Here is a 21,019-nt window from a genome sequence, read left to right as displayed (position 1 = left end):
AATGGAACAGGCAGAAATCATTACAGCTTCTGCCTTTCAATTATTTTAATACAGGGTCACCTTGGTAGTGTCGCAATGCAGTATATAAAGAATGAGGGAGGATTGTGGCAGCCGATGTGTCAGCGTGTGGCAGCAAAGTCCCTTACTCTTTACAAAGCTGCAACCTGCCAAAAGGGAATTCAGACTGGTCAGACCCCAGAAACTAACATCAATGGCGGGAAAATAATAGAACTAGAGGTGCTCTATTAAAGTGTCGTGTCCTCTCATATGTAATATACCTGCAGGCTCCTTCCATGGGCACATTTCATTCTACGAGGTCTCAGGACCCATTAAGGGGTAGGCCTACTAAATGTGCAGCCTGTGTAGCTGCATGGGAGTCAGAGGGGAATCGGACATACTCATACTTTAATTGAAAAATAGGAATGCTTCTTAGTGCCAATTTGACTGCATGCACCAGGTTATACTAATGGTCCCATGAATTATATATACTGTAGAGGGATTGATGGAAGTTATTCTATGCTTACTGGAGTAATGACAATCCACTAGTGGATGTGAGTTGCAGTTTTATTGTCAACGTGTTTTTCCTTCTTCAGGACAAGTTTCTTATGTATGGCTGTCCTGAAGAAGGAGTTGGTGTGACTCTGAAATGGGTTAACAATAAACCTGCATCTCACATCCACTAGTTATTATCTATGAATGTCATGAAGAAGGAGTCAGTGTGACTCTGAAATGCATTGACAATAAACCTGCATCTCACATCCACTAGTTCTTATGTATGGTTGTTCTGATGAAGGAGTCGGTGTGACTTTGAAATGCGTTGACAATAAACCTGCATCTCACATCCACTTGTTCTTATATATGATTGTTCTGAAGGAGTCAGTGTGACTCTGAAATGTGTTGACAATAAACCTGCATCTCACATCCACTAGTTCTTATGTATGGTTGCCCTGAAGAAGGAGTCTGTGTGACTTTGAAATGCGTTGACAATAAAACTGCAGCTCACATCCACTAGTTCTTATATATTGTTGTCCAGAAGAAGGAGTCGGTGTGATTCTGAAACGCATTGACACTAAACCTGCATCTCACATCCAGTAGGGGATTGTCATTACTCCAGTAAGCGCAGAATAACTTCCATTTTCCCGACACGATTTCCTGGCAATTGTTGGAAATTGCAGCATCTGGTTTACTGGCTTCTTAGGTGTTGTGTCTCATGCAACCCTATAAGGTGAATGCTATTGCTTTTCTTCTATACTTTATCTACTTGGATAAAACCCTATTGTGCATTTTCTATTCAGTAGGGGGATTGATGACACACTGGCGAGTTGCACTGCAATGGTGGGGTCCCATCCCGTCTCATAATAAGGGCTCATAAAGATATCTGCAATACTTGTTCCAAGCACAGATCACAATGCACACATTGTCCTCAGGTCTCCCAACACAAACTGGACAGCCTCATATATAACTATGAGGCTAGCTGTCGAGTTTGTATAGGAAGACCCGTGGACCAGGGGCGGACATATTATTGGTGCAACCTGTGCCGAAGAGGGAGTGGACCACTTCTACCTCCAAAGCAGGTGGAATTGTGCATTATGATGAGCTATTGGGCTGCAATGGGCCCATATACTGTGTTTGCTTGTGCCGTAGAGAGTTTGTGCATTGCGGTTTGTGCTTGAACCAAGTTTCACTGTCATGTGTAAGAGCCCTTACTGGTGGATGAACAGAGGATTTTTATGAAGGGCCATGATTGGGGGTAATTAAATAATCCAGAACAACTGGTATCCATATATTTTACAGCACTTATCTGTCTGTATGCACACCTAGACCCATTGGTATACATTTGATATCAGTATGATGGACCTGGCTAAGTAACTTTGTAGACCCTTAAATCATTCCTGCCATTTCAGTTTTTTTTTCCAGAATTAACAGTCATGTGTGAATATGAGGAATAACACCATATATTGCCATTATATGACTTGTATTCTGCATTTTTTCCAGTTTTCCCCTCTTCAGGTTCTACCTCTAATTTTCTGTTGTCTCAGAGCTAGTGAATGGAGACTAGCTGCTATGATGTCTCCCATGCACTGCACACAAAGAAAGAAGGATTCTTGCTCTTCTTTCTCTGTTTTACACAGACAGAAGGAGCTGCAGCATGGAAGGCATTACAGAGCAGTACTTAACTGTGTGGCTGTGAATCCAGCACTGGAGTGAAGTAAGACTGGTGTTAGAAGCTGCACATTGATCTGCCTGTGTGTGTCCATGTCCATGCCTGACATCTGCCATAAGGGAAAATCTGGTGAGCTCTATACACATTAAATGCTTGGCCAATACTGCTGAAATCTGTGGGTTCAAATGACATCTATTGTGTATGGACATGACTTGGGACTGAGTTTTAAGGTGAATCACATATCCTAAAATTTTGAGCAATTCTATAGAATATCCCAATTCTGGGGACCATACAATATTTTGTGGGATAAAAATGTGGGATATTTAGGATATGTACTGTACAACCTTATAAAGAACCCCCTGTGACTCAATGAGTCAAAAGATTTTGAATTGATAGTTGTATAACAATATTAGAAAATAATAAATTAATTTAATATAGTACTGTATAATAGATGAGTCTTTGAAATGTTCTAATAACAAAAAAATAGTATAAGGAGAGTAGACTTTTATTCATCTTATATTCCCCCACACCCACAAGTACACTGATAGTATATAAGCTATTAACATGCTTTTGCACCTTTTCCCACCTCTTTTTTTCTTATGGTTGCAACATTTAATGTTCTTTGTTTTTTTGTTTTTTTGCTTCTTATTGCCAGTGAGATGAACCTAAAATAAACTCACATCGACATAGTGAATGTGGCTATGGGGGTCACAGACAAGCAGTAAACATGGTGGTAAGCTGAATCGTAATGCCCAGTAAAATATTCGAGAACATAGACATGTTAATGATATGGAAATAATGAAAAATTAGAAACAAAAAAAAACACATTTATTCAGTATGAAGTATGAGTGCCACAGGCAGAAATCTCCGCAATTACAGCCTTAACTGCTATCAATGAGGTCATTAATGGTCGTCTGATGAATTTTCTGCTGCATTGAATATACTTGGATAAATAATCAAGATCCACTGCTGGCAGCTCCCTGTGTAATCACCGACCAATAATGTCCCAGATGTGCTCGATGAGAGACTAGTCTGGAGACACTGCAGGTGTCACGGATGTGTCAGATGTGACAGACAAGTGCCCTGCAGTTGGTTGCAGGAGATCTCTTCGTTTGCCATTATAGACACCTTCATAGATCTGTCTCACTCCAGGACCCAGCGGCTACCTCCCTCGTGCTGATTAACACCCTGGCCTCTGTGTTTATATACTTTCAGTTTGCAATAGGGAGGCGCCGGTGATAGTCACATGACCCATTGTGAAGGCTTGGAGCTGTTGCAGTCTGGTTACTTCCTCTTTGGTGCTAAGAGGCCATGTATGTAATCTCTCTGAAGTCGGCTCAAGCTAAGTTACTTCCCTCGTGTCTGTCTCCCCTTGCTGTCTTTAGTTGTTAGTGGGAAATGACTAGCGCTCATTCCCCCTTCCCTAGCCAGTGCCTAGACCTAGGGAAATAGAGAGTTTTAGGTTCCTGATCGGCGATTGGTGAGAAACCAATATAGGAACGGTAGGGAAGACAGGGTGATATCAGATCAGCCTAGGAGGTCTCCACCCCCTCTGTCCTTAGTGTCTGGGCTCCCTTCCCCTCATCCCTTCGTGTTGCACTTTGTCTTTCCTACACTGTGCGTGACAGCCGGTCATGGTATCACACAGGCTGCTCACAGTAACACAAGCAACATGCAGTCTGGCGTTGTCATGCTGAAGAATGACTCCTGGGACACTTACGTTCTCTCATAAAGACCTCCTGATGGCATTGACCACATGGTCTCTAGACCGATCTACGGCTATCGCTGCATGCAAGACAAAAGCCTGACTCATCACTATAGAGGATAGACCTCCATTCCAGCTTCCATTGCAGTCTTTCTCTGCACTATGATAGCCTTTGAGAGCGGTGGTGTGAGGTGAAAAGATAGCGCCAGGATGCACTGGGAAGAAGCAATGTTTTAGGGGGAAACATGGCATTCTGGCATTCATGTGGAAGCTACTTTGATACATATCACCTACCTTGTACAGACCAAGTACCCCATTGATGGTAACAGTATTCCTTATTCTGTTTCAGCAGATTAATGCTTCATGGCACACAGCATAAAAAAACAAAAGGTCAGGGATAGTTGGAGGAACTTGACAAAGAGTTCAAGGTGGTGACTTGTCTCCAGATGCCCAAAACTCAACCTAATCGAGAATCAAGTATATGCCCTGTAAAAACGAGTCTAATCTATGTTGTTCACACTTCACATGCATTAACGGGCACCTGTCACGATTCATGCTGCCCAAATCATGGGTGGCACGAATTAGAACCTGGCTGCACGATTGAGGCCAGGTATTTTTTTCTCTGAAGCACTCTGGCATTTCAGAGAAAATCTAGTTTGAAGATCCGGGGACAATAGTCAGAGATGAGACTAGTCCGGTGCTACCCATAGCCAACTTTTTCCAGCCCAAAGTTATTGATCGGCTTCTCACTAAGTACACACATGGAAGGGACCTATTCGTCACCCGAATCGGTCAGGAAAAAGTAAACTGGTGGTGGCGTCATACTAGTCTCGTCTCTGTCGATGGTCCCCAGCTCCTCAAACTATATCCACTTTGAACTGCTGACTCATTTCAGAGAAAATCAAATGGTAAAACAGGAGAGACAAGAAAAGAAAAAAAATATCTGATAATCAAGCAGTATAAAATATTGATGATGGAGTTCTGACAGTCACAATTCCTATAGAAGCATGTAAAGGCTGCTGCAGGACCACCAATGAGATATGATGCAATAAATAAGGAATAAGGTGGTTCAGAGTCCGCGCTGCCCAAGGTTCAAAGGTACGAACGCGGTTTATTATCTCAACATGCTTCAAGATTTTCAAACCTATTCATCAGGACCAAACCACAAGCTCATTGTAGTTCGGTCCTGATGAAGAGCTTTGAAAACCTTGACATAATAAACCGCATTCATGCTTCACCTTTGTGTGGGATCATACCTTTGAATCTTGGGTAGCGCGGACTCTAAACCACCGTATTTCCCTTTTATTGCATAGTTTCAGAGAAAAACATACCTACTCGCAATGTTCTGATTCATGCTGTCCAAATTTTGGGCAGAATAAATCCAGTGACAGGTTCCCTTTAAAGGATCTGCTGTGAAAGTCATGGTATCAGATATTACTTGACACCTTCAGAGGTCTTCTAGACTATATGCCTCAACAAGTCAACCATTTTGGTGGCACGATGGAGAATCTTCACAGGTGGTTTTAACGTAATGACTAATGACTGATCAGTGTATGTAGCTCTAATTACTCTATCCATATTGATTTAGAACTTAATTCTGTATAAAACAGTCAATGCAAAAGGTATATTTCTACAGCTTTGAGAATTTTAGTCACAAATTGAATGAAGTCATTTGAGACTTAGGATAATAACTCACTAACATCTTTCAAAACACTAAAACCCATTTCTCAGTGCAAAGTGTGATAACCAATTCTGCCTGGAGAAAGCAATGCCACAGCTCAGGGACAAGCTGGCAAGTTATTATTGTATTGTGACATTATATGTCAATCCATTGGATGGAATAAAACCATTTTAATCAATCACTCCTGACGTATGCCCGAATTGTGACCAATACATAAGGAATAGTGAAACATTTGGGGATATCTGCCTGATACCATTATGAAATCCTCCATATTTCCTTTTTTTTTTACGATTCACAATCTTGTCATATATATGTTTTGGATTGTAAACTCGAAAAGACTCAAAATATTGACGACTGATTGGTGCAGATATTGTCCTCATGTTGACCGTCATGTCCTAATTTCTGTGATCAGTCCACAATGGTCGTGGTGTATTTGGGGCAATTCTTGAAAATGTAAAATTCTGCCCAGTCATGCAGGGTTTTTAGAAGACCTCCTGGCTCAGTGATTAGCACTATATTCTTGCAGAGATGGGGTCCTGGGTTCAAATCCCACCAAGAACAACATCTGCAATTAATTTGTATCTTCTCCTTGTGTTTGGTTGGGTTTCCTCCATCGGGAACTTTGATTGAAATCTTCAATGGGGACAGTGATGATGATTTAGGTAAAGCGCTATGAAAATTAATGGAGCTCCATAAGTGAGTGAAATAAAATAAACCCTCTAAGTTTTATAGAAAGTAATGTTTGTCACGTTCTAAATATAAAGGACCTAATGTCCCACATTTATCAAAAATGGTGTCATTTTTGCACCAAATTTTTAGTCCTCACTTCAACTCTGACACCCTATAATTATCAAAGATTGCACCTGATTAATACATTTGATGGAAATTACACCATCACAACTTTTTAAGAATGGAAGTACTCTTCTCAATGGTAGAAAAGAGCTGAGTGACGACCAATGTACCAAATTTAGCAAGTCAATGCAATTTTTTTTAAGCAAATTGTTAGTTTTTATGCATATTAATTGGTACACTTCCTGACATATGAAAAGAGCAGGAGACCAAAGTGTCAAATGTCACATGTCAATGTAGAATTTTGAGCAAATTGTGACTTACATGGTAAAAATGATTGAAACATGTATTAGTTCTATACCTTTTTAAGAACACAATGACCTGTTATGAGTATCCAACTTTTTTTTAATGATTTTTATGTAGATATAGATAAGTCATACATAGAACCTGAAAGAGAACCACTTAACCTTTTCTCTTTATTTTTAAGTTTTGCAATAAGTATTGAGAAAAGATGTAATAAATGGCGTAAAACATTATAAATTTGACTTATACATATACAGTACATACCAAAAGTTTGGACACGCCTTCTCATTTAAAGATTTTTCTGTATTTTCATGACTATGAAAATTGTACATTCACACTGAAGGCATCAAAACTATGAATTAACACATGTGGAATTATATACTTAACAAAAAAGTGTGAAACAACTGAAAATATGTCTTATATTCCAAGTTCTTAAAAGTAGCCACCTTTTGCTTTGATGACTGCTTTGCACACTCTTGGCATTCTCTTGATGAGCTTCAAGAGGTAATCACCGGAAATGGTTTTCACTTCACAGGTGTGCCCTGTCAGGTTTAATAAGTGGGATTTCTTGCCTTATAAATGGGGTTGGGACCATCAGTTGTGTTGTGCAGAAGTCTGGTGGATACACAGCTGATAGTCCTACTGAATAGACCGTTATAATTTGTATTATGGCAAGAAAAAAGCAGCTAAGTAAAGAAAAACGAGTGGCCATCATTACTTTAAGAAATGAAGGTCAGTCAGTCTGAAAAATTGGGTTAACTTTGAAAGTGTCCCCAAGTGCAGTTGCAAAAACCATCAAGCTCTACAAAGAAACTGGCTCACATGAGGACCGCCCCAGGATAGGAAGAACAAGAGTCACCTTTGCTTCTGAGGATAAGTTTATCCGAGTCACTAGCCTCAGAAATCGCAGGTTAACAGCTGCTCAGATTAGTGACCAGGTCAATGCCACACAGAGTTCTAGCAGCAGACACATCTCTTCAACAACTGTTAAGAGGAGACTTTGTGCAGCAGGCCTTCATGATAAAATAGCTGCTAGGAAACCACTGCTAAGGACAGGCAACAAGCAGAAGAGACGTGTTTGGGCTAAAGAACACAAGGAATGGACATTAGACCAGTGGAAATCTGTGCTTTGGTCTGTTGAGTCTAAATTTGAGATCTTTGGTTCCAACCACCGTGTCTTTGTGCGACGCAGAAAAGATGACCGGATGGACTCTACATGCCTGGTTCCCACCGTGAAGCATGGAGGAGGAGGTGTGATGGTGTGGGGGTGCTTTGCTGGTGACACTGTTGGGCATTTATTCAAAATTGAAGGCATACTGAACCAGCATGGCTACCACAGCATCTTGCAGCGGCATGCTATTCCATCCGGTTTGCGTTTAGTGGGACCATTATTTATTTATCAACAGGACAATGACCCCAAACACACCTCCAGGCTGTGTAAGGGCTATTTTACCAAGAAGGAGAGTGATGGGGTGCTACGCCAGATGACCTGGCCTCCACAGTCACCAGACCTGAACCCAATCGAGATGGTTTGGGGTGAGCTGGACCGCAGAGTGAAGGCAAAAGCGCCAACAAGTGTTAAGCATCTCTGGGGACTCCTTCAAGATTGTTGGAAGACCATTTCCAGTGACTACCTCTTGAAGCTCGCCAAGAGTGTGCAAAGCAGTCATCAAAGCAAAAGGTGGCTACTTTGAAGAACCTAGAATATAAGACATATTTTCAGTTGTTTCACACTTTTTTGTAAAGTATATAATTCCATATGTGTTAATTCATAGTTTTGATGCCTTCAATGTGAATGTACAATTTTCATAGTCATGAAAATACAGAAAAATCTTTAAAGGAGAAGGTGTGTCCAAACTTTTGGTCTGTACTGTATGCCTATAAAATGTCACAATTTGAGCAAAAATTTTAAAAATTGGTAAACGATAAATGTCCTCTAGAGTCTTATCATTAATTGTACATCACCAATAGGGTAACTTTCTAGGCACAGTGTTGGATCCAGCACGTGCACAGGCATATACAGGTACAGATCTGAAAAGGGGGCACAGTTTCTGAAGACATCCTAAGAGTGTAATATAGGCAAGGTCGGATCTTTTGAAATTGGAATTTGCCAGGTTTGACGAATTTCTTCCAAAAATTTGGTTTGTAGTACATCGATTCACCATGAATCTCAATACTGCAAAGCCTTCAACTGCCATGAACAAAACATACTGAAGGTCTCCTAGGACTATATCCAACCCTTTTCAAGATGTTAACACAGACAGCCTTAGAAATTACCTAAACATTGAAAAAGATGGTAGTATCCAACAGCCCATTTAATAACACAATGCACTAACAGACTTTTCATATTTTTTTATGGTCCACAAATTTATCAACTGCCAAGGCCATTGGTCTACATTGGTTTGACCATGCATTCTTTAACTGAAGCACAGAGGGTCCAAGACTTCAAGACGACCATCTATTTTGTGTCACTGTCCAACCTATCCACTTTGTATGTTACTTTCTGTGTCTACTGTCGTGTCCTGGTCATGGAAAATGGAGACTCGGGGTTTGATTCTGGTTTGATTAGCTTCCTCCAAGACACCAAATCTCATTTTATAAAAAAAAAATGAGTATGATGGTAATTACAAAAGCCAATGAATGTTTGCTTAAAAAAGAATCACCTTTAAATTCACCGCATTTAAAAGTCAAAAATTCTTCAAATTTGCAAATCATTATGATAATGGAAAATAATATTTTAGTCAAGGAAATTCATGATTTTTTTTTATTTGGAAATATTTTTTTACCTTTTTGTGCCCAACCCTGCACAGGGGCCTAATTCTGTGCCAGGTTTACCAAAATAATTGTCACGGGTGTGTCGGAGGTGACGGATGGTCGCCCTGCGGTTGGTTGCAGGAGGTCTCTATGTTTGGCATTGCCGACAGCTTCTTGAATAGGGGGCTGTCTTTGGGACCGAGCGGCTGCCTTCCTCTTGTTGGTTGGCTCTCTTGCCTGGGTGTGTTTATGCCTGATGTGTCTGAAAGGGAGTCACTGGCTATATTCATTTTTACTTGTGAGGCTTAGCAGGAGTAGTACTTTGTTCTCTCTGGAGCTTGAGGCCATGTGCATATTTGGAGCCATCTAAAGCTAAGCAATTTCCCCCTGTTTTTTCTTCCCTTGTTGTCTATAGTGTTTAGTGGAGGTTGACTATTGCTCATCTCCTTCCATCACTAGCCGTAGCCGTACGCCAGGGAAAGTAGGGCGAGGCACACATGCGGCGATTGCTGAAGAGACAATATAGGGACAGAAGTTGAGACAGGGTGATGCTAGACCAGACTAGCAGGTCTCCACTTCCCCCTTTCCCTAGTGTCTGGGCTCCCTTTCCCTTTTCCCTCTGTGTTGCACTAACACCTGGCATGACAATAATTCATACCACTTGAATTTTGCGCACAATGAAATAGAGGATGCGTGCTATATAGCGAGTAAGAGTTACATTTCCAAAATTCATGGCAGCAATGTTTCTGCCATTGTCGTTTTCTAAGTTGTGAACTTAGACATTGGCTAGTATAAAAAATAAATTTGTGTCACGCACACTTTGTGAGGTAGACAGTTGCAGTTAAATGTATGGACTTTGGAGAATTTTCTTTTGTATTTTTTTTAAATAATTATTCTCCTCTTCAGTAAAAGGATTTCACAAGGTATGAAAAATATATCAGTACAGGCACTTGTGACAAGATAACACACGCTTCTGAACGATGCTTATTTCAGATTTCTTCTTTTCTGTAAAAAATATTGTGCTGCCTTGCTGCTGCTCTCTAGTGCATTAATAATGAAGAATAAAAATATATTATTTAAATGCAGCAGGACAAGTCTGAGTCTAGCACTGCTGCTGCTGGCGCCTCTCCTATCACTTTTTCATGTAAGTCACAAAATCATGTCCCCAACACACACACAAAATAAAGTGGACAATCTTTTAAATTTATGTTATGACACTATTGATTAGTGGTCTCCAAACTGTGGCTCTCTAGTTGTTGTTACGGATCCGGGTGGTGAAACCTCTGTGCTGCGGTGCAAGGAGGGACCAGAGGGGCGTAACTAGGTATCAACTCAGACTGACCAAGGTTGCACAGCGGCTCAATCGACTTCATGAACCAGGGAAGGACCATGCAGAGGGACCAGGTGCTACTCTGGGACAATCATTGTATGAGAGCGGGTGACTCCCACGGGTAACTGGCAGGAGCCTCTGGGTAGGCTGGCTGGTAGGCACGCAGGTAACTGGTAGGAGCCTCCAGGCAGGCTGACTGATAGGCATGGCAGGTAACTGGTAGGAGCCTCCAGGTAGGCTGGCTGGTAGACACGGCAGGTAACTGGTACGTTCTCCGGGTAGGCAGGCAAGCCTGGCCCATAGACAGACTAGCGGGTTTGGATCGTAGGCAGACTGTCGGGCTGGAGAGTACACTTGGCTGACGGAGACAGGTAGTCAGCCTGGCGGACTGGACTGGTAGTCAGGCTGGCGGACTGGACTGGTAGTCAGGCTGGCGGACAGGACTGGTAGTCAGGCTGGCGGACTGGACTGGTAGTCAGGCTGGCGGACCGGACTGGACTGGTAGTCAGACTAGCAGCGGGACCTGAGGGCTGAAGCAGAGTTTAGATCACAAAGCTACAACCTTGCACGGGCACCTCCATTTTGGAGGAGGTGCCTTTTATATGAGAAGTCCTCTGGCCATTGGCCGGGGACTCCTTAGGACGTCGCACGCGGCCCCTTTAAGAGGAAGGGAGCACGCGCGCCCTAAGCACAGTGCCCGGGAAGCAGCGCGCGCCGGCAGCAGCAGCAGCAGGAGAACCGGAAGACGCCGGCATTTGAGTCAGCAGAATTTTCTTGGGAGATGCCCTTTATTATGACATACTAAAAACTCCATTTAATGCACTAGCAATTTTCTTTATATCAATGTATTAATACAATTTGCCAATGAGTACCGAAGATACGCCCTGCCTTAGCATGGTTCTAAGGTTTTTAAAAAGACCTGACCTATATGAAACATGGTGATCGTGTTGTTGAGATTCCCATTATAACATCAAATGGAGTCCCCATATAATTTGTATTTTTACATGACCCTAGCGTAATACTCACTATCTCCAAAGTGGATCTTTTCTATAGCTACCGCCCTTTAACACTGTTCAACTATGTGTAGCCCTCGGGATAACTTATTAGATAGGAAATGTATATGTTTAAAAGTTTCAAAAATATTCTTTTAAGCTTAAAGAAGAAGAAATGTGACATCTTGGAAAGAAGCATTTATTGTGAAAGGGGAATCTGGCAACACCAAGGGACGCTGATAACATGGAGAGAAGTTTACTGTTCACTGAGCTGAAAAAGCAGTAAAACGAAAGAGGATTTAGGTTTGTTGACTGACTTTAATTTTCTTTTGCGCACAAATACTGTTAAAGCTAAAAACAGGACATCGGAAAATAGAGGAATATTCATGGGTTCAGTAACTTCTGCCAAAAGTTGATGACTAGAGATGAGTGAATCGATTGAAATTCAAAATCACCATCTTTGCCAATTTTTCCCGAAAATTTGATTTAAAGGCAAATCAATTCACAGAGGATCGAAAGAACTAAATTGTACTGATTGATTGTATTCAACCCCTTTCAAGTGCAAACATAGTCTTAGTAATGTCAAAGTCACTTTTAAACATATGGCTATGGGTGAACAGATAGTAGAAAACAGCCTATTCCTCACACAGTAATCTTCTTCACTGCTGTGCTGTCACACACTATTTGTACAGTTTGTTTAGTGTTTTATGGCTTTTCTCTATGTTTATGGCTAAGTTATGAGCTGTGATATGCAGTGATTACCCAAATTCACCGTAAAATGCTGCTGCATTCCCTGCCTTTGTTTTTTTACAGGCTATGGCAGTCTCTCCTGGTTTTCTATACTGAATAGAGTAAAGGCGGGTACAATAGACCTCCACTCCAACATGATTCTTCCATCTCAAGTAAGAAGTGATTGTGGTAATAAGTAGAGATGAGCGTTGTTCTACTCGAACTGTTCGCCAATCTCAAATTCGAGCTGTTTTGGGCGGTGTTCGAGCCGTTCGGCGAACACGAACGATTTGAGAAAAATTCGGCTGTTCGAGGTTATGTTCGATAACTGTTCGTGCACCAAAATCTTAACTGGATTTTTTCTCAGTAATGATGAAAATTAATGTTAATACGCAGTTTGAGTGTACAGCGGGGTGGGGGGAGGGGCAGGGGATGGATCTCTGCAGGAATAATGAAGATCTCCATTTTTTTTTCTCTTTCCCGCATTTACAGTGGGGAGGTGCAATCTGTCAGCCTATCAGCAGCGCACACACGGAGCGAAGTGCTTTTTTCACACAAGCAAGGGCATGTGTCATTGGCAGTGTATGTCACATGTCCTTGCCCTATAAGACCAAGCCATTTTCCCCGTCGCCACCATTTTCTCAGTGCTGCAGCTGCGTGTTAGACGGCACCGCTGTTGCTGTGTGCGCTATACCTTGTTAATTTCAAGCCAATTTTCGCACAAATCTACAGATAGCTTGGGAGTAGGGAATAGTTGTGATTGCAGTCCTTTTAAGAACTAGGTTACAGCATTTCCTACGACTTTTATCAGGCAGGTCTGTGCTCTTAAATAGATAGATTGTGGGAGTAAAGACTAATTGTAATTGCAGTCCTTTTCAGGACTAGGTTACATCAGTTCCTATCAGTTTTTGCCAGGCAGGTCTGTGCCAGTGCTGTGCAAGTTTTTTTCACAGAATTTGGCTGAATCTAGCAAAGCTAATCCTTTTTGGCCTATTGCAGAGTGTGTTAGTCAGTGGAGTAGCCTATCTGTGTTGCAAGATATACCACCTGTGTATAGAATACCAATTTTTTTACTGCACCTAGTGAAGTAAAATCTTTTGGGCATAGCATCATTCTATTAGTCCATCTATACTGACCTCCATCAGGTTGCAAATTGAATATAATTTTTTTCTGCATCTAGCTCTGAAAAAATATTTGGGCTTCTAGCATTGTGTGGGACTTGTTCTATTAGTCCATCTATACTGACCTCCATCAGGTTGCAAACTGAATATAATTTTTTTCTGCATCTAGCTCTGAAAAAATATTTGGCCTTCTAGCAGTGTGTGGGACTTTCTCTATTAGTCCATCTATACTGACCTCCATCAGGTTGCAAACTGAATATATTTTTTTTCTGCATCTACCTCTGAAAAAATATTGGGCTTCTAGCTGTGTGTGGGACTTGTTCTATTAATCCATCTATACAGACCTCCATCAGGTTGCAAACTGAATATAATTTTTTTCTGCATCTACCTCTGAAAAAATATTTGGGCTTCTAGCTGTGTGTGGGACTTGTTCTATTAGTCCATCTATACTGACCTCCATCAGGTTGCAAACTGAATATAATTTTTTTCTGCATCTAGCTCTGAAAAAATATTTGGCCTTCTAGCAGTGTGTGGGACTTTCTCTATTAGTCCATCTATACTGACCTCCATCAGGTTGCAAACTGAATATATTTTTTTTCTGCATCTACCTCTGAAAAAATATTGGGCTTCTAGCTGTGTGTGGGACTTGTTCTATTAATCCATCTATACAGACCTCCATCAGGTTGCAAACTGAATATAATTTTTTTCTGCATCTACCTCTGAAAATATATTTGGGCTTCTAGCTGTGTGTGGGACTTGTTCTATTAGTCCATCTATACTGGCCTCCATCAGGTTGCAAACTGAAAATAATTTTTTGTCTGCATCTAGCTCTGAAAAAATATTTGGCCTTCTAGCAGTGTGTGGGACTTTCTCTATTAGTCCATCTATACTGACCTCCATCAGGTTGCAAATTAAAAATAATTTTTATCTGCATCTACCTCTGAAAAATATTTGGGCTTCTAGCTGTGTGTGGGACTTGTTCTATTAGTCCATCTATACTGACCTCCATCAGGTTGCAAACTGAATATAATTTTTTTCTGCATCTAGCTCTGAAAAAATATTTGGCCTACTAGCAGTGTGTGGGACTTTCTCTATTAGTCCATCTATACTGACCTCCATCAGGTTGCAAATTAAAAATATTTTTTATCTGCATCCAGCTCTGAAAAAATATTTGGCCTTCTAGCAATGTGTGGGACTTTCTCTATTAGTCCATCTATACTGACCTCCATCAGGTTGCAAATTAAAAATAATTTTTATCTGCATCCAGCTCTGAAAAAATATTTGGCCTTCTAGCAGTGTGTGGGACTTTCTCTATTAGTCCATCTATACTGACCTCCATCAGGTTGCAAATTCAAAATCATTTTTTGTCTGCATCTAGCTCTGAAAAAATAGTTGGCCTTCTAGCAGTGTGTGGGACTTTCTCTATTAGTCCATCTATACTGACCTCCATCAGGTTGCAAATTAAAAATAATTTTTATCTGCATCTAGCTCTGAAAAAATATTTGGCCTTCTAGCTGTGTGTGGGACTTGGTCTATTAGTCCATCTATACTGACCTCCATCAGGTTGCAAATGAAAAATAATTTTTATCTGCATCTAGCTCTGAAAAAATATTTGGCCTTCTAGCAGTGTGTGGGACTCATTGTATTAGTCCATCTATACCAAGCTCCACCAGCTTTTAAATTAATAATAATTTTTAGCTGCATCTAGCCCTGAAAATAATTTTTCTTCCCAATAGTGGTAGCAATAGAAATATGGGGCGCGCGCCTGGCTTACAAAAATATACGCTTCATAACAAAAAACACCAGCCTAGCGCACTGCATTAATAAGATGGCATCATCGTCTCCCCCAGTGCTAGGCCTACTACCCAGGCTAGCATTCCTGTGCCTAAAACACAATGTATGGGTCTGCACTAGCCACTATGCTGAGGGGTCTAAAGCTGCTGCTAACGCTTTATAACAATTCAATTGGCAGATTTTCACAGAGCTCTTCCACAACGCCCACCCATCGGGCAACAGTTGCCCACCTTCCCTATGGGATCTAGTGGCGAATAGTTGATGCCATTAATCAGAGCGTCAGTTGCCCCGTCGACGTGGCAAGCATACGGTAAGGCATGGGAAGAGTGGACACGACTAGTAGCAGGCAGACGGGTTGACCAATGTGAACAAGCCAGATCACAAGTCACCATAGAATTTCTCCACCAGCTAATTATGAGGGGCATATCAGGGGCTTCAGCGCAGCGGTGTCTGACCGGAGTAGCATTTCACTTCCAACTACTGAATTGGGGAGATGTGACAAAGGTTCATCATCAGACAATCCATAAAAGGGTGGAAAAGGGGTCAGCCAAGTCAGGAGTGTAGACGTCCCGTCCCGTGTCACTAAAACTGATTTCTCACATCATATCCCTAACACCATTAACATGACACTCACAATTTTAAGCAACACTACTGTCTACTGCATTTGTGATCGCCTTCTTCGGGGCGCTATGCATAAGCGAATTAGTCCCTCAATCCAAAATTACCACCAGTGGAGGCTTATTACACCAGGACGTAGTCATAGCCAATAATGCAATACGTCTACGCATACACAAATCGAAAACGGTTCCAGTGGGCAGGGGCACTTGGGTACTTCTACAACCCACAAACGGTACACTGAGTTGGGTAACAATAGTAAAAACATATCTAACCATCAGATCACAAAGTAATTTCTTCCTATCACACATTGATGGAATGCCATTATCAAGATACCAGTTCCAAGCTATATTTAATAAATGCATAACAACGGCAGGGAACCACCCCAAAGATTACGGGACGCACTCATTCCGCATAGGCGCGGCCACGGAAACAGCAAGAGCAGGACTGTCAGAAACGGAAGTTCAGAGGATAGGGAGATGGCGATCCACGTGTTTGGCAAGATACATAAGACCGGACTTATTATCCTAACGTGGTTTGTTTCTTTTACAGGTGACGCTAAGCCAACAGTGTGGGTGATAGGCCACTCGTATATGTATTGGGCAGAAAAAAGGGCGAAAGTCTGCCCAGGCGGGAGGAAATTAGAGTTTCATAACACATATTTCAACTAGAGAGGTATTAGAGGCCTGCTATGGCCACAGGTACTAATGGAGGTAATCAAGGTAGGGAGAGAGGCAAGATGTCCGGTCATCTTAGTTATACAGGCCGGGGGAAACAACCTAGGTCATCATAACAGCGCATAACTAATGGCAATAATGAAACTAGACACTGAGCGCTTCAGAGAATTTTTCACAAAACTAGCGATAGTATGGTCAGAGATTGTGCCGATAGCGGTATGGCAAGGTGCGCGAGACATCACGGCCATCGAACGGACAAGGCGGGTAATAAATATTCGGATGGCAAAATTTAGAAGAGACAGAGGCGGTGTAGTGGTACGACACCGACAACTGGAAGGAGATAAAGCAGGCCTCATACGGCCCGACGTTGTTCACTTAATGAATATTGAACTGGACATATTCCTGTCAGGACTCCAGGACGGAGTGGAACAAGCGTTAAGAGTGATGGGTGGGGGTCAGAGTCCTGCATACGAGTACGCAGGATCCTCCGTGGCCTGGAAATAGAAAGGACATGTTGGAGAATCATAGAATCATAGAATGATAGAATGGTAGAGTTGGAAGGGACCTCCTGGGTCATCTGGTCCAACCCCCTGCTCAAAGCAGGATTCACTAAATCATCTCAGACAGATGTCTGTCCAGCCTCTGTTTGAAGACGTCCATTGAAGGGGAACTCACCACCTCTCGTGGCAGCCTGTTCCACTCATTAATCACCCTAACTGTCAAAAAGTTTTTTCTAATATCTAATCTGTGTCTCCTCCCATTTAGTTTCATCCCGTTGCTTCTAGTCTTTCCCTGTGCAAATGAGAATAAAGATGATCCTTCTACAATGTGACAGCCCTTGACATATTTGTAGACAGCTATTAAGTCTCCTCTCAGTCTTCTTTTTTGCAAGCTAAACATTCCCAAATCCTGCAACCGTTCCTCATATGACATGGTTTGCAGACCAGTCACCATTCTGGTCGCTCTTCTCTGAACTTGTTACAGAGAGTTACACTTGTTGGCCAACTTGCCGGAGTGGAGACCCAGGGCATGCTGCAACAAGCTGAATTATTTTAGAAATAAAATGCCTTTCTAATGGAATGAGTATAAAGAGTTAATAAAGCTGTGACCGATCCTCACCCATCCAGTTGTAAGAGTTACATTATTGTATTGTCAAGGAAAGGGGGGCGGTAGGGGGGCTGAGCGTCTGGGTTTGGTTGGGGGTCCCCACAGTCTGCCTAGGCTAGATGCATTTAAAATTTCTTATTAGATACACAGGCGGTGCAGCTTGCTTCGCAGCTGGGCTACTATGCCCAAAGTATTGCCTAGGCTAGATGCAGTTAAAAATTCTACGCTGACTAGCAGACACTGAAGATTTGGAGCAGACCTCTGAGCTCTTCAGACTCAACCATCTGTGTTACCCCAAGCCATAGTGTATCTAGTTTCTTACAGTTAAAAAGGGGGGGGAGCGACCCAACCCACCTGGAATTGACGATGCCAACGTCACGTAAGACACAGCAAGGGGACTCCAAAAAGAGTCTCCATTTTTTCCCAAAATTGTGGCACAGACACCACTTAACCCTAGAACGCATACCTGGGGCCTCGCAGGCCCGCCCTGTTAATTGTTTTCTATTTTCTGCAAGATTACTTTAGTTAGAATTTTGAAACTCTAGGTATTCTTCATGTATATAGTTGTTTGTCATTTGAGTTTGAGTTATTCCATGTTATTTGCACACGAGCCTAAAAGGCCCCAGGTATATGAAAGTGTAGATTTTTATGGTCATGCGTTCTAGGGTTAAGTGGCATCAATTGCCCCACAGTTGCTTAAAACGGTTGCTGAGGTGATTTTACCAATCCTCAAGGCTTTAGTCTCCCAAGGATAACACAGGGGTAGAAAAGTCCTTGCGAATCCATGATTTGTTCATCTTTATGAACGTGAGTCTGTCTACATTCTCAGTGGACAGACGCATGCGCTTATCTGTCAGCACACCACCAGCAGCGCTGAACACACGTTCAGAGAGAACACTGGCTGCAGGGCATGACAAGATCTCCAAGGCGTGAGTGGCGAGCTCCGGCCATTTTTCCAGATTGGAATACCAAAATGAGCAAGGGTCCAGTGACACAGTCATGGCTTCGATGTTCACTTGGAGATACTCCTGTACCATCCTCTCTAGGCGTTGACTATGTGTCAGACTTCTTGTCTCCTGTGGCCTTGCAAAGGATGGTCTAAAAAAGTGGTGAAACGATTCCACAAAATTGCTGTTACCAGCAGATACTGTGTTACTGTTACGGTTTGAGTGATGAAGACTCGACAGTCCCACGGTTGGCAAGTTAGAACTGTGAGATTCACTACGTGCACCACTGGTGTTTTGTGGAAAAGCACATGTAAGATTCTGCAACAGCGTCTGCAGATACTCCTGCATGCGTCAATCCCTTTTTATGGCAGGAATTATTTCGGCAAATTTACTTTTGTACCGGGGATCTAAGAGTGTGGCAACCCAGTAGTCAGGATTACTTGGAATTCTGACAATCTGAGGGTCATGTTGCAGGTAGTGCAGCAAAAAGGCACTCATGAGTCTTGCGCATCCAGGAGGACCAAGTCCTTGTTGTGTTGGTAGCGAGGTAAGAATCATGCTTCCTTCCTCTGCCCTCTCCCCTCAACCTCGCACAACAGAAATGTGATCAAGGTCTCCCTCATTTGATGAGTCTTCCATGCCCATCCCCAGTTCGTCCTCCACTTCTTCCTCGGCTCCTGCACCTTCCTCAACAGTTTGGCTGCTACCATGCGCCCTGGTTAATCCCTCTCCCCCACCCTCCCATGCCTGCCGCCTTGGTGCTGCCAACCGTCTGGACCTTGGAGATGTTATCCCTTCCGCATACGACTCCTCCTCTACTTCCTCCACCTCCTCTTGTCCCACCACCTGACTCTGAATTCTGTTTAGTGTGTGCTCCAGCATGTAAATCACCGGAATAGTCATGCTGATAATGGCATCGTCGTCAGCACTAAACATCTTCGTCGCCATTTCAAAACTGTGCAGAAGGGTGTGTGGCGCCCCTGAGGATTCAGTCGCCACAGAGTTACTGCATCTCACCCAGAGGTGTGGTATCTCACCCTCAGGTAAGGAAGGCATATGGCTCTGGACCCTAACACCTGCATCCAACACATACCCGCAGTGGGGGTAGGGCAAGATTGCTCCTAAGGGAGAGCACAGTCCCAGGTCCCTAGCTGGTGGAAGGGTCCTATGTAGTGGGTGCTTAGGGGAGCAGCTTAGCGGAGCACATGACAGGGAGAGTATAAATAGGAAGCTATCTTAGAAAGAGCAAGCCAGTCAGAGGAGGAAAAGTGACAGGAGCAGAGGCTCGGCATGAGCTCTGCTCCAGAGGCGGGCCTAGCCTGGGAGGCCCAGGACTGAAGGAGAGAAGAGAGGAGTGGGAGCAGGAAGGCTCCAGGAACCGAAGGGACCCTAGGGCTATGGGCCGTGCAGAAGGCCACCCGTACTCCTGCTGCTACCAGGAGGTAGAGGGGTCAGACCAGATAAGGGGAACCGGTCCCTCAACTAGCGGAGAAACAGCAAGGCTCAACTAGAAACCGGAGGCTGCAGCATTTCATGTACTGCAGGTAAAAGTCCACACCAGTCTCACTAAGAAGGTAGCCACATAGGACCCAGGGGACGGAACACAAGTCGCCCGCCAAGGCCCGAGGATACCGGATAGAAGTGTCACTGGGTGTGAGGTGCAGGTAGAAGGCCAGAGAAAGGACACACAGAAGGGGGTCCTGCTAAGTACTCCGGAGCTATCTGGGGGTGGACTGAGCCCCTCACTGAGTACGCACAGCACGACGGGTGAGATTGCTCTGGTACCTGTAATCTGGACTGCAACAACTGTGAGTAAAGATCTTGGGACTGCATCACACGGACTCTGTGTTCATTACTGACTCCCTGCACTACAACCACCATCATCCACCCACACTGCCCTCAAGCTACACTCTTCCTGTGGTGAGTAATAATACCATTGCTGCAAAACCACCAGCTTCAGAGGACTGTCCCGCAGCGGCGGCCCCTTTTGCCCCACTCCAGAGGTGGCGTAGTCGGACATTATAAAACCTATATATACAAATTACCCTTGGATTGACCGCCCTGGATCACGGACCGGGTCACCGCCACAGTGACTACAACCCCCAGCGTCTACCGGCCCGGCTCAGGGTTCCCCACGGCCCAGGGGGCGCGTCAACTTCATAGGTCCCTGATCTGAGACCACTCCTGCAGCGTGATTTGCCCCACCTCTGGATCTCGTTGGCCCAGGCTATACGTCAGAACGTATTGCACCAGGGCTTGTCGGTGCTGCCACAGTCGCTGCAACATGGTCAGAGTTGAATTCCACCGTGTC

At 43.2% G+C, this 21,019-nt stretch overlaps 1 protein-coding gene across 1 annotated transcript in view; it reads right to left on the bottom strand.

The window, feature by feature from the left end:
* Positions 1-21,019, bottom strand: part of AGBL4 (AGBL carboxypeptidase 4) — a 2,899,935-nt gene that overhangs the window by 1,167,894 nt on the left and 1,711,022 nt on the right. The gene's annotated exons all lie outside the window — the stretch shown is intronic.

Source organism: Phyllobates terribilis, unplaced genomic scaffold, assembly GCF_046119375.1.
Source record: "Phyllobates terribilis strain yellow unplaced genomic scaffold, ASM4611937v1 Scaffold_8__6_contigs__length_399053987, whole genome shotgun sequence".
In the NCBI taxonomy this organism is placed as follows: domain Eukaryota; kingdom Metazoa; phylum Chordata; class Amphibia; order Anura; family Dendrobatidae; genus Phyllobates; species Phyllobates terribilis.
Note: the sequence above shows the minus strand (reverse complement) of the source record. Positions and strands in the feature narration are given on the sequence as shown.